Raw genomic sequence first — 11,591 nt, 5'->3', positions numbered from 1 at the left:
GCTGATCGAAATTTTCGACCAAGTACTGAGAAAACAGGGTAAGGTACCGTGTACCTCAAATAACTTCGGCTGTAGATGTCCGAGCGAAGCAAACGGCATAGCGTTGGAAAGGTCTTGAGGTGCTCTAGGCACCCTGAAAGTATGAGAAGGCTACCTGGAAAACTCGTGGAGATATTAGAGAAACATAGGGCCCAAAAGATACCAAGTCGCAGGAAATGGGCCCTCCATGAACACCCTAAAATCCCAATTACGGCTAAGTTGCAGGCCAGCTAGCGAAGTGAAATGTTCTAGGCATAACTAGAACACGTTAAGGCGCAACTTTTTGAATAAGAACTTTTTTCGATATCTGGTCCCCAAAGGGGGGATATGGGCGATCCAAGGATTTTTCCAAGTTTCGGTACTTTTTACGGTATCGCTCATAGCTCCGGCTGTATGCAAGCAAATGACAATCTAAGACATGATTTGGAAAGGTATTGAGTAGTACTAACTTACGTTAGAACACAGCGAAGCGCTATCGGTTCATGGCAAGGCCGATATAAGCAGTCAAAGATGAAAAATGTTGACAAAATGAACAAAAATTAGCTTGGTACGCGAATAGCGGCCAGGGATGAAGAGGTACGAAGGTGGTGTAGAACAATTATAATTAGAACTTGGTACGCTCTAAAAGTTTGCCGAAGACCGCAAAGCGCTCAAACCCATAGAAAGTGGCCATTTGGGCCGAACAGTGCGTGCAAAGAGGTGAAAATGCAAAAATTGCACTTTGGGGGGCGATTTGCGGGGGGAAGGAGGGGTCGGAGGGCAAAATGTCCCTTGACCAAAAAGTCTTATCTCGTCGAGATCTACAACATTGCCGAAGACCGCAAAGCGCTAGCTCGCAATCGAAAAATCGAGAATTTGAAAATTTTCTAAGTCTTGGGCTCCCTAAGGAAAAGTTTCAAAAATCACGTTTGTCCCCAATTTTGAAGGGGAAGGAGTCGGTTCCGGGGCATGGTGTCTTCGGCAAAAAGTCTTATCTTTTTGCGTACTTTCGACTAGTTCAATAAAAATTTTTGACCCAAAAATTGTTCGGCGGACCCCTAGGTCGAAAAACCCGAAAAAAGTCGAAAAAAGTCGAAAATGTCGAAAAATGAGAAAACCTCATATTCGGACTCTACACGAGCCCCAGATATTGAAAAGTGAAATCCGCGGTCGATTTGGAACAAAAAATTGACCTAGGCAAAGTTGTATGGAGGTAGGGACCCCTGAGAAAAAAGTTTGGTCCCGAGGCTCCTTGGACCACCAAGTCCCTAGGTCGGACCAAAATCGGAAAAAATCCGACCAAAGTCGAAAGTGTCGAAAATTTTAAAAAACCCCTTTTGGGGCCCTATGGCCTCCCTAGATAATGAAAAGTGAGGTCCGCGGCCGATCCGGAAGAAAAACTTGACCTAGGCAAACTTGTATGACGGTGGGGACCCAAAAAAATTTCGATGAGTGTAGTTTAGACAGGCCGGAAAATGTATCGGTGGTCCGTATCAAGGGACGTCTTTTAGTTCCATGGGGTGGTGGTCGTCGAACAAAGTCGCCTAGGTCGACCACCAGAAAGACCAGTCGTGTTGTAATGGATGTTTTGACCACTTTACTAGGGAAACCTAGTAGGTCGAAGCAAATTTGGGGTTCGAGATGAGTTGGTGAAAGTTGGTCCAACCTAGGTGTGCTTGGTGGAGGTTGACCATGAAAGTAGAGCATGATAGGAATGACCATAACTTTGGTTCTAGATGTCGGATCGGTACACTTGAGGCAGTTTTGGAAAGGTGAAGGCCTGCTCTAGCTATGTTTCCTACCAAGCTAAGCGCCTACTAGTGACCCGGAGGAGGTATTAAGGGTCAAAGGCAAAAAGGCGTACCCTAAAGTGCATGTGACCAAGAAAATGGGAAAAACGGTATCGCCTATAGCTCAGGCTGTATGGCTCGGATCGGAAAGCTTGGATATGCGTTGGAAAGGTCTTGACGAGCGCTAGCTATGTGTCCTACCAAGCGAAGCGCTAGGTGTTGAGCAAGTCGGTCATATTAGAGGGCAAAGGTGAAAAATGGTGGTTTAGAGGCGAAAATTCACCTTATGATCGAAAATAGCGGGCGAACGATAAGAGCTACGAACACGGCGTAGAACAATCATAAGTACGTTACCACAAGACCTAACTTTGGCCAATATAGAGCGAGAAGATCGGAGGTACCCATCAGGGTGATATGGCTGGTTCAAAGTTGGACCAAAACGAGACTTGAGAAATGGGTTGAAACACGGTATCGCGAATAACTCAGGCTGTATGGAACGGATCGAAAAGCTAAGATCAGTGTTGGAAAGGTCGAACCGAGCGCTAACTATAATCCCAAACAACCGAAGCGCTAAGTGTTGAGCAAAACTGAGTTATTAAGCGACAAAGTGGAAAAATAATACCAAAATGGCCAAAAATCACACAAGACCAAGAATACCGAGCAGGCGGTAAGAGATAGCGGGTTGACGTAGAATACTTATAAGTTTGCCTCTACGAGACCTAAAAGTCGGCCATAGACAGCGAGAAGATCGGACCACTCTGGAAGGGTGATACGAGTGGTCAAAAATAGGCAAAAATGAAACATGGCTAAAATGGATTTGACTTGTGCACCATGTAGCTCCGGCTGTATGGCATGGATTGTAAAGCTAGGATATGTTTTGGAAAGGTAACACCCAGCGCTAGATACGACTAGAAGAAAGCAAAGCGCTAACTAGCATGATTTGGAAGTTATTAAACGACAAAGTCGAAAAATGTTACCAAAATTGAAACTCGAGTACATTGGGCCAAAAAGTACAAGTTGTGAAATTTGGACTTACGAGTAAAATACCGAGCAGGCGGTAAGAGATAGAGACTTGGTGTAGAACAATTATAAGTTGGGCGTGTAGAGACGCAACTTTCATTATATGGGGCCAACCCGGTCAGGGTGCTCCAAGTCGGTCGTTTGGTCGGTTTATGGTTTGGGCCGACCACGTGGTGTACCAAGTTGAGGTACCTTTCATGAATTATAACTCGGTCAGTTTGCCACCGAGCGACAAGTTCCGGTGTGATTTGGAATGGTCTTGAGTGGGACTATCAAGCAAAAATACAAATAGAAAATCAGCTTGTCCATGGCCGAAGCTATTAGTGAAACATATAGCAAAATGGGTCCAAAAACGAATGAAATGGGACTTGGACCAAGAATAACGGCAAGTTGGAGAAGAGATAGCAAGTTGACGTAGTACAATTATATTTGGTGCATGGTATGACCAACAAAAAAGTATATGGGGCCAAGGTGCTGGCTGGCCTCCAAAGTGGTGATATGGGCGATACAAAGTGTGTACCCACGTACGAACAAGTATGGAAAAAACAGGGTAAGGTACCAAGTACCATGAATAACTTCGGCTGTAGATGGCCGATTGAGGCAAACGGCATACCGTTGGAAAGGTCTTGGGGAGACCTATCTACCCTGACAGTTTCATGAGGCTGAGTTGAAAGACCACGGAGATATTAGGTGATGATGGTCCAATTCGGGGACCAAGTCGCAGGAAATGGCACTTGACCAAAATCACCCTTGGAAGGTGAATACCGGCTTACCGGTAAGAGATAGCGACTTGGCGTAGAATATTCATAAGTTGGGCGTGTAGAGACGCAACTTTTATTATATGGGGCCAACCCGGTCAGGGTGCTCCAAGTCGGTCGTTTGGTTGGTTTATGGTTTGGGCCGACCACGTGGTGTACCAAGTTGAGGTATCTTTCATGAATTATAACTTGGTCAGTTTGCCACCGAGCGACAAGCTGCGGTGTGTTTTGGAATGGTCTTGAGTAGGACTATCAAGGAAAAATACCAATCGAAAATCAGCTTGTCCATGGCCGAAGCTATTAGTGAAACATATAGCAAAATGGGTCCAAAAACGAATGAAATGGGAATTGGACCAAGAATAACGGCAAGTTGGAGAAGAGATAGCAAGTTGGCGTAGAACAATTATATTTGGTGCATGGCATGACCAACAAAAAAGTATATGGGGCCAAGGTGCTGGCTGGCCTCCAAAGTGGAGATATGGGCGATCCAAAGTTTGTACCCAAGTACGAACAAGTATGGAAAAAACAGGGTAAGGTACCAAGTACCATTAATAACTTCGGCTGTAGATGGCCGAGCGAGGCAAACGGCTCACCGTTGGAAAGGTCTTGGGGAGACCTATCTACCCTGAAAGTTTTATGAGGCTGAGTTGAAAGACCACGGAGATATTAGGTGATGATGGTCCAATTCGGGGACCAAGTCGCAGGAAATGGCACTTGACCAAAATCACCCTTGGAAGGTGAATACCGGCTTACCGGTAAGAGATAGCGACTTGGCGTAGAATATTCATAAGTTGGGCGTGTCGAGACGCAACTTTCATTATATGGGGGCAACCCGGTCAGGGTGCTCCAAGTCGGTCGTTTGGTCGGTATATGGTTTGGGCCGACCACATGGTGTACCAAGTTGAGGTATCTTTCATGAATCATAACTCGGTCAGTTTGCCACCGAGCGACAAGTTGCGGTGTGTTTTGGAATGGTCTTGAGTGGGACTATCAAGCAAAAATACAAACAGAATATCAGCTTGTCCATGGCCGAAGCTATTAGTGAAACATATAGCAAAATGGGTCCGAAAACGAATGAAATGGGACTTGGACCAAGAATAACGGCAAGTTAGAGAAGAGATAGCAAGTTGGCGTAGAACAATTATATTTAGTGCATGGTATGACCAAGAAAAAAGTATATGGGGCAAAGGTGCTGGCTGGCCTCCAAAGTGGAGATATGGGCGATACAAAGTTTGTACCCAAGTATGGCAAAAACTGGTAGAGGTACCTTTCATGAATTACTGCTCAGGCTGTATGGCACTTAGCGGGACGCTTGGCTCTGGTATGGAATAGTCTTGAGTGGGACTATCAAGGAAAAATACGAACAAAAAATCACCATGTCCACGGACGAAGGTATTAGCGAAACTTAGAGCGAAATTGCGACCAAGTCGCTGGAAATGGCCCTTGGACCAAGTATACCGTCAAGGCGGTACGAGATAGCGAGTTGACGTAGAACATTTATAAGTTTGCCTACAAGAGACAAAAGTTTAGTTATATGGGGCCAACCCGCTCAGGGTTGTCCAAGTCGGTCATATGGCTGATCGAAATTTTCGACCAAGTACTGAGAAAACAGGGTAAGGTACCGTGTACCTCGAATAACTTCGGCTGTAGATGTCCGAGCGAGGCGAACGGCATAGCGTTGGAAAGGTCTTGAGGTGCTCTAGGCACCCTGAAAGTATGAGAAAGCTATCTGGAAAACTTGTGGAGATATTAGAGAAACATAGGGCCCAAAAGATACCAAGTCGCAGGAAATGGGCCCTCCATGAACACCCTAAAATCCCAATTACGGCTAAGTTGCAGGCCAGCTAGCGAAGTGAAATGTTCTAGGCATAACTAGAACACGTTAAGGCGCAACTTTTTGAATAAGAACTTTTTTCGATATCTGGTCCCCAAAGGGGGGATATGGGCGATCCAAGGATTTTTCCAAGTTTCGGTACTTTTTACGGTATCGCTCATAGCTCCGGCTGTAAGCAAGCAAATGACAATTTAAGACATGATTTGGAAAGGTATTGAGTAGTACTAACTTACGTTAGAACACAGCGAAGCGCTATCGGTTCATGGCAAGGCCGATATAAACAGTCAAAGATGAAAAATGTTGATAAAATGAACAAAAATTACCTTGGTACGCGAATAGCGGCCAGGGATGAAGAGGTACGAAGTTGGTGTAGAACAATTATATTTAGGGCTTGGTACGCTCTAAAAGTTTGCTGAAGACCGCAAAGCGCTCAGACCCATAGAAAGTGGCCATTTGGGCCGAACAGTGCATGCAAAGAGGTGAAAATGCAAAAATTGCACTTTGTGGTGCGATTTGCGGGGGGAAGGAGGGGTCGGAGGGCAAAATGTCCCTTGACCAAAAAGTTTTATCTCGTCGAGATCTACAACATTGCCGAAGACCGCAAAGCGCTAGCTCGCAATCGAAAAATCGAGAATTTGAAAATTTTCTAAGTCTTGGGCTCCCTAAGGAAAAGTTTCAAAAATCACGTTTGTCCCCTATTTTGAAGGGGAAGGAGTCGGTTCCGGGGCATGGTGTCTTCGGCAAAAAGTCTTATCTTTTTGCGTACTTTCGACTAGTTCAATAAAAATTTTTGACCCAAAATTTGTTCGGCGGACCCCTAGGTCGAAAAACCCGAAAAAAGTCGAAAAAAGTCGAAAATGTCGAAAAATGAGAAAACCTCATATTCGGACTCTACACGAGCCCCAGATATTGAAAAGTGAAATCCGCGGTCGATTTGGAACAAAAAATTTACCTAGGCAAAGTTGTATGGAGGTAGGGACCCCTGAGAAAAAAGTTTGGTCCCGAGGCTCCTTGGACCACCAAGTCCCTAGGTCGAACCAAAATCGGAAAAAATCCGACCAAAGTCGAAAGTGTCGAAAATTTTAAAAAACCCCTTTTGGGGCCCTATGGCCTCCCTAGATAATGAAAAGTGAGGTCCGCGGCCGATCCGGAAGAAAAACTTGACCTAGGGAAACTTGTATGACGGTGGGGACCCAAAAAAATTTCGATGAGTGTAGTTTAGACAGGCCGGAAAATGTATCGGTGGTCCGTATCAAGGGACGTCTTTTAGTTCCATGGGGTGGTGGTCGTCGAACAAAGTCGCCTAGGTCGACCACCAGAAAGACCAGTCGTGTTGTAATGGATGTTTTGACCACTTTACTAGGGAAACCTAGTAGGTCGAAGCAAATTTGGGGTTCGAGATGAGTTGGTGAAAGTTGGTCCAACCTAGGTGTGCTTGGTGGAGGTTGACCATGAAAGTAGAGCATGATGGGAATGACCATAACTTTGGTTCTAGATGTCGGATCGGTACACTTTCGGCAGTTTTGGAAAGGTGAAGGCCTGCTCTAGCTATGTTTTCTACCAAGCTGAGCGCCTTCTAGTGACCCGGAGGAGGTATTAAGGGTCAAAGGCAAAAAGGGGTACCCTAAAGTGCGTGTGACCAAGAAAATGGGAAAAACGGTATCGCCTATAGCTCAGGCTGTATGGCTCGGATCGGAAAGCTTGGATATGCGTTGGAAAGGTCTTGACGAGCGCTAGCTATGTGTCCTACCAAGCGAAGCGCTAGGTGTTGAGCAAGTCGGTCATATTAGAGGGCAAAGGTGAAAAATGGTGGTTTAGAGGCGAAAATTCACCTTATGATCGAAAATAGCGGGCGAACGATAAGAGCTACGAACACGGCGTAGAACAATCATAAGTACGTTACCACAAGACCTAACTTTGGCCAATATAGAGCGAGAAGATCGGAGGTACCCATCAGGGTGATATGGCTGGTTCAAAGTTGGACCAAAACGAGACTTGAGAAATGGGTTGAAACACGGTATCGCGAATAACTCAGGCTGTATGGAACGGATCGACAAGCTAAGATCAGTGTTGGAAAGGTCGAACCGAGCGCTAACTATAATCCCAAACAACCGAAGCGCTAAGTGTTGAGCAAAACTGAGTTATTAAGCGACAAAGTGGAAAAATAATATCAAAATTTCCAAAAATCACACAAGACCAAGAATACCGAGCAGGCGGTAAGAGATAGCGGGTTGACGTAGAATACTTATAAGTTTGCCTCTACGAGACCTAAAAGTCGTCCATAGACAGCGAGAAGATCGGACCACTCTGGAAGGGTGATACGAGTGGTCAAAAATTGGCAAAAATGAAACATGGCTAAAATGGATTTGACTTGTGCACCGTATAGCTCCGGCTGTATGGCATGGATTGTTAAGCTAGGATATGTTTTGGAAAGGTAACACCCAGCGCTAGATACGACTAGAAGAAAGCAAAGCGCTAACTAGCATGATTTGGAAGTTATTAAGTGTCAAAGTCGAAAAATGTTACCAAAATTGAAACTCGAGTACATTGGGCCAAAAAGTACAAGTTGTGAAATTTGGACTTACGAGTAAAATACCGAGCAGGCGGTAAGAGATAGAGACTTGGTGTAGAACAATTATATGTTGGGCATGTTATAACCTATATTTGGCCCGAACATAGTGACGAGATCGGTGGTACCCAAAAGGGTGGTACAGGTGTTAGATGGTTTTCCCAGAGCATAAGCTCCACATGATATGGAAAACGGGAAACATCATAACTTCGGCTGTATGGCATGGAATGGAACGAACAAGGTATCGATGGAAAGAGAAAAGGTAGCGCTAACTATAATTCCTACCAAGCAAAGCGCTAGCATGTGACCGTTCGGGTGTTATTGTGAGTCAAAGTCAGAAATTGTTACCACGAGAGGCGAAAATCCGACTAAGTCCATGAATACCGGGCTGGCGGTAAGAGATACGGCTTGGCCGTAGAACATTTATAAGTTGGCCAATACAAGACCTAAGTTTCGTCCATAGACGACAAGAAGATCGAAGATACGTGAAGGTGAGATATGGGCGTCCCAAAGTGGGCCTTTGAAAAAGTGACAAACTTCCCTTATAACAGCATACACCAAATATCTCTGGCTCTATGGCACCGAATAAGAAGTTGAGGTCAGCGATAGAAAGGTGATAGTCAGCGCTAAATATCATACGAACAGAGTGAAGCGCTTAAGGGAAAGGATCTTGGTGATATAAGGTGACAAAGTCGAGAAAAGTTGCCTCAAAATCATGAAAAATGTGAAAAAATGGCTAAGTCCCGGGTGCCTTAAGGGCAGGTTGATCGAATGTACCGAGCTGGCGGTACGAGATAGAGACTTGGTGTAGAACAATTATATGTTTGGCATGGCAAGACCTACATTCGGTCAATACAAAGTGAGAAGATCAAAGATACCCGCAAGGGTGATATTGGTGTCCAAAGGAAAAAAGCACTAAGTCAAGAAGTCAGTATGCGATGAAACACGGACCAAGAGTACCAAGCAATTGGTGCAAGTTAGAGCCTTAATGGTTCAAGATAGAGACTTGGTGTAGAACAATTATAAGTTTGGCATAGCAAGACCTACATTAGGTCAATACATGGTGCGAAGATCAAAGATACCCGTAAGGGTGATATTGGTGTCCAAAGGTAAAAAACACTAAGTCTTGGGAAACTTATATGAAGAAAAAGGACCCTGATGGGTCATATGGAATTGATCGAAAAATCGGCTAAGTCCCAAAATGGGGATGTCAGAACTACACTCAAATGTTACCACATCAAGCAAGGCAAACTTATATGAAGGAAAGGACCCTGATGGGTCATATGGTATGGATCGAAAAATCGGCTAAGTCCCAAAATGGGGATGTCAGAACTACACTCATATGTTACCACACCAAGCAAGGCAAACTTATATGAAGCAAAGGACCCTGATGGGTCATATGGTATTTTACGAAAAATCGGCTAAGTCCCAAAATGGGGATGTCAGAACTACACTCAAATGTTACCACACCAAGCAAGGCAAACTTATATGAAGGCAAGGACCCTGATGGGTCATATGGTATTTTACGAAAAATCGGCTAAGTCCCAAAATGGGGATGTCTGAACTACACTCATATGTTACCACACCAAGCAAGGCAAACTTATATGAAGCAAAAGACCCTGATGGGTCAAATGGTATTTTACGAAAAATCGGCTAAGTCCCAAAATGGGGATGTCTGAACTACACTAACAAGTTACCACACCAAGCAAGGCAAACTTATATGAAGGCAAGGACCCTGATGGGTCATATGGTATTTTACGAAAAATCGGCTAAGTCCCAAAATGGGGATGTCTGAACTACACTCATATGTTACCACACCAAGGAAGGCAAACTTATATGAAGCAAAAGACCCTGATGGGTCAAATGGTATTTTACGAAAAATCGGCTAAGTCCCAAAATGGGGATGTCAGAACTACACTCAAATGTTATCACACCAAGCAAGGCAAACTTATATGAAGCAAAAGACCCTGATGGGTCAAATGGTATTTTACGAAAAATCGGCTAAGTCCCAAAATGGGGATGTCAGAACTACACTAACAAGTTACCACACCAAGCAAGGCAAACTTATATGAAGCAAAGGACCCTGATGGGTCATATGGTATTTTACGAAAAATCGGCTAAGTCCCAAAATGGGGATGTCTGAACTACACTCAAATGTTACCACATCAAGCAAGGCAAACTTATATGAAGCAAAGGACCCTGATGGGTCATATGGTATTTTACGAAAAATCGGCTAAGTCCCAAAATGGGGATGTCAGAACTACACTCATATGTTACCACACCAAGCTAGGCAAACTTATATGAAGCAAAGGACCCTGATGGGTCATATGGTATTTTACGAAAAATCGGCTAAGTCCCAAAATGAGGATGTCAGAACTACACTCAAATGTTACCACACCAAGCAAGGCAAACTTATATGAAGCAAAGGACCCTGATGGGTCATATGGTATTTTACGAAAAATCGGCTAAGTCCCAAAATGGGGATGTCAGAACTACACTCAAATGTTACCACACCAAGCAAGGCAAACTTATATGAAGCAAAGGACCCTGATGGGTCATATGGTATTTTACGAAAAATCGGCTAAGTCCCAAAATGGGGATGTCAGAACTACACTCAAATGTTACCACACCAAGCAAGGCAAACTTATATGAAGGAAAGGACCCATATGGGTCATATGGTATTTTACGAAAAATCGGCTAAGTCCGAAAATGATGATGTCAGAACTACACTCAAATGTTACCACACCAAGCAAGGCAAACTTATATGAAGGAAAGGACCCATATGGGTCATATGGCATTTTACGAAAAATCGGCTAAGTCCCAAAATGAGGATGTCAGAACTACACTAAAAAGTTACCACACCAAGCAAGGCAAACTTATATGAAGGCAAGGACCCTGATGGGTCATATGGTATTTTACGAAAAATCGGCTAAGTCCCAAAATGGGGATGTCTGAACTACACTCATATGTTACCACACCAAGGAAGGCAAACTTATATGAAGCAAAAGACCCTGATGGGTCAAATGGTATTTTACGAAAAATCGGCTAAGTCCCAAAATGGGGATGTCAGAACTACACTCAAATGTTATCACACCAAGCAAGGCAAACTTATATGAAGCAAAAGACCCTGATGGGTCAAATGGTATTTTACGAAAAATCGGCTAAGTCCCAAAATGGGGATGTCAGAACTACACTAACAAGTTACCACACCAAGCAAGGCAAACTTATATGAAGCAAAGGACCCTGATGGGTCATATGGTATTTTACGAAAAATCGGCTAAGTCCCAAAATGGGGATGTCTGAACTACACTCAAATGTTACCACATCAAGCAAGGCAAACTTATATGAAGCAAAGGACCCTGATGGGTCATATGGTATTTTACGAAAAATCGGCTAAGTCCCAAAATGGGGATGTCAGAACTACACTCATATGTTACCACACCAAGCTAGGCAAACTTATATGAAGCAAAGGACCCTGATGGGTCATATGGTATTTTACGAAAAATCGGCTAAGTCCCAAAATGAGGATGTCAGAACTACACTCAAATGTTACCACACCAAGCAAGGCAAACTTATATGAAGCAAAGGACCCTGATGGGTCA

The sequence above is a fragment of the Anopheles coustani genome, assembly GCF_943734705.1.
Source record: "Anopheles coustani chromosome X unlocalized genomic scaffold, idAnoCousDA_361_x.2 X_unloc_58, whole genome shotgun sequence".
Taxonomy (NCBI): Eukaryota; Metazoa; Arthropoda; class Insecta; order Diptera; family Culicidae; genus Anopheles; species Anopheles coustani.
This window is presented reverse-complemented; position numbering follows the sequence as displayed.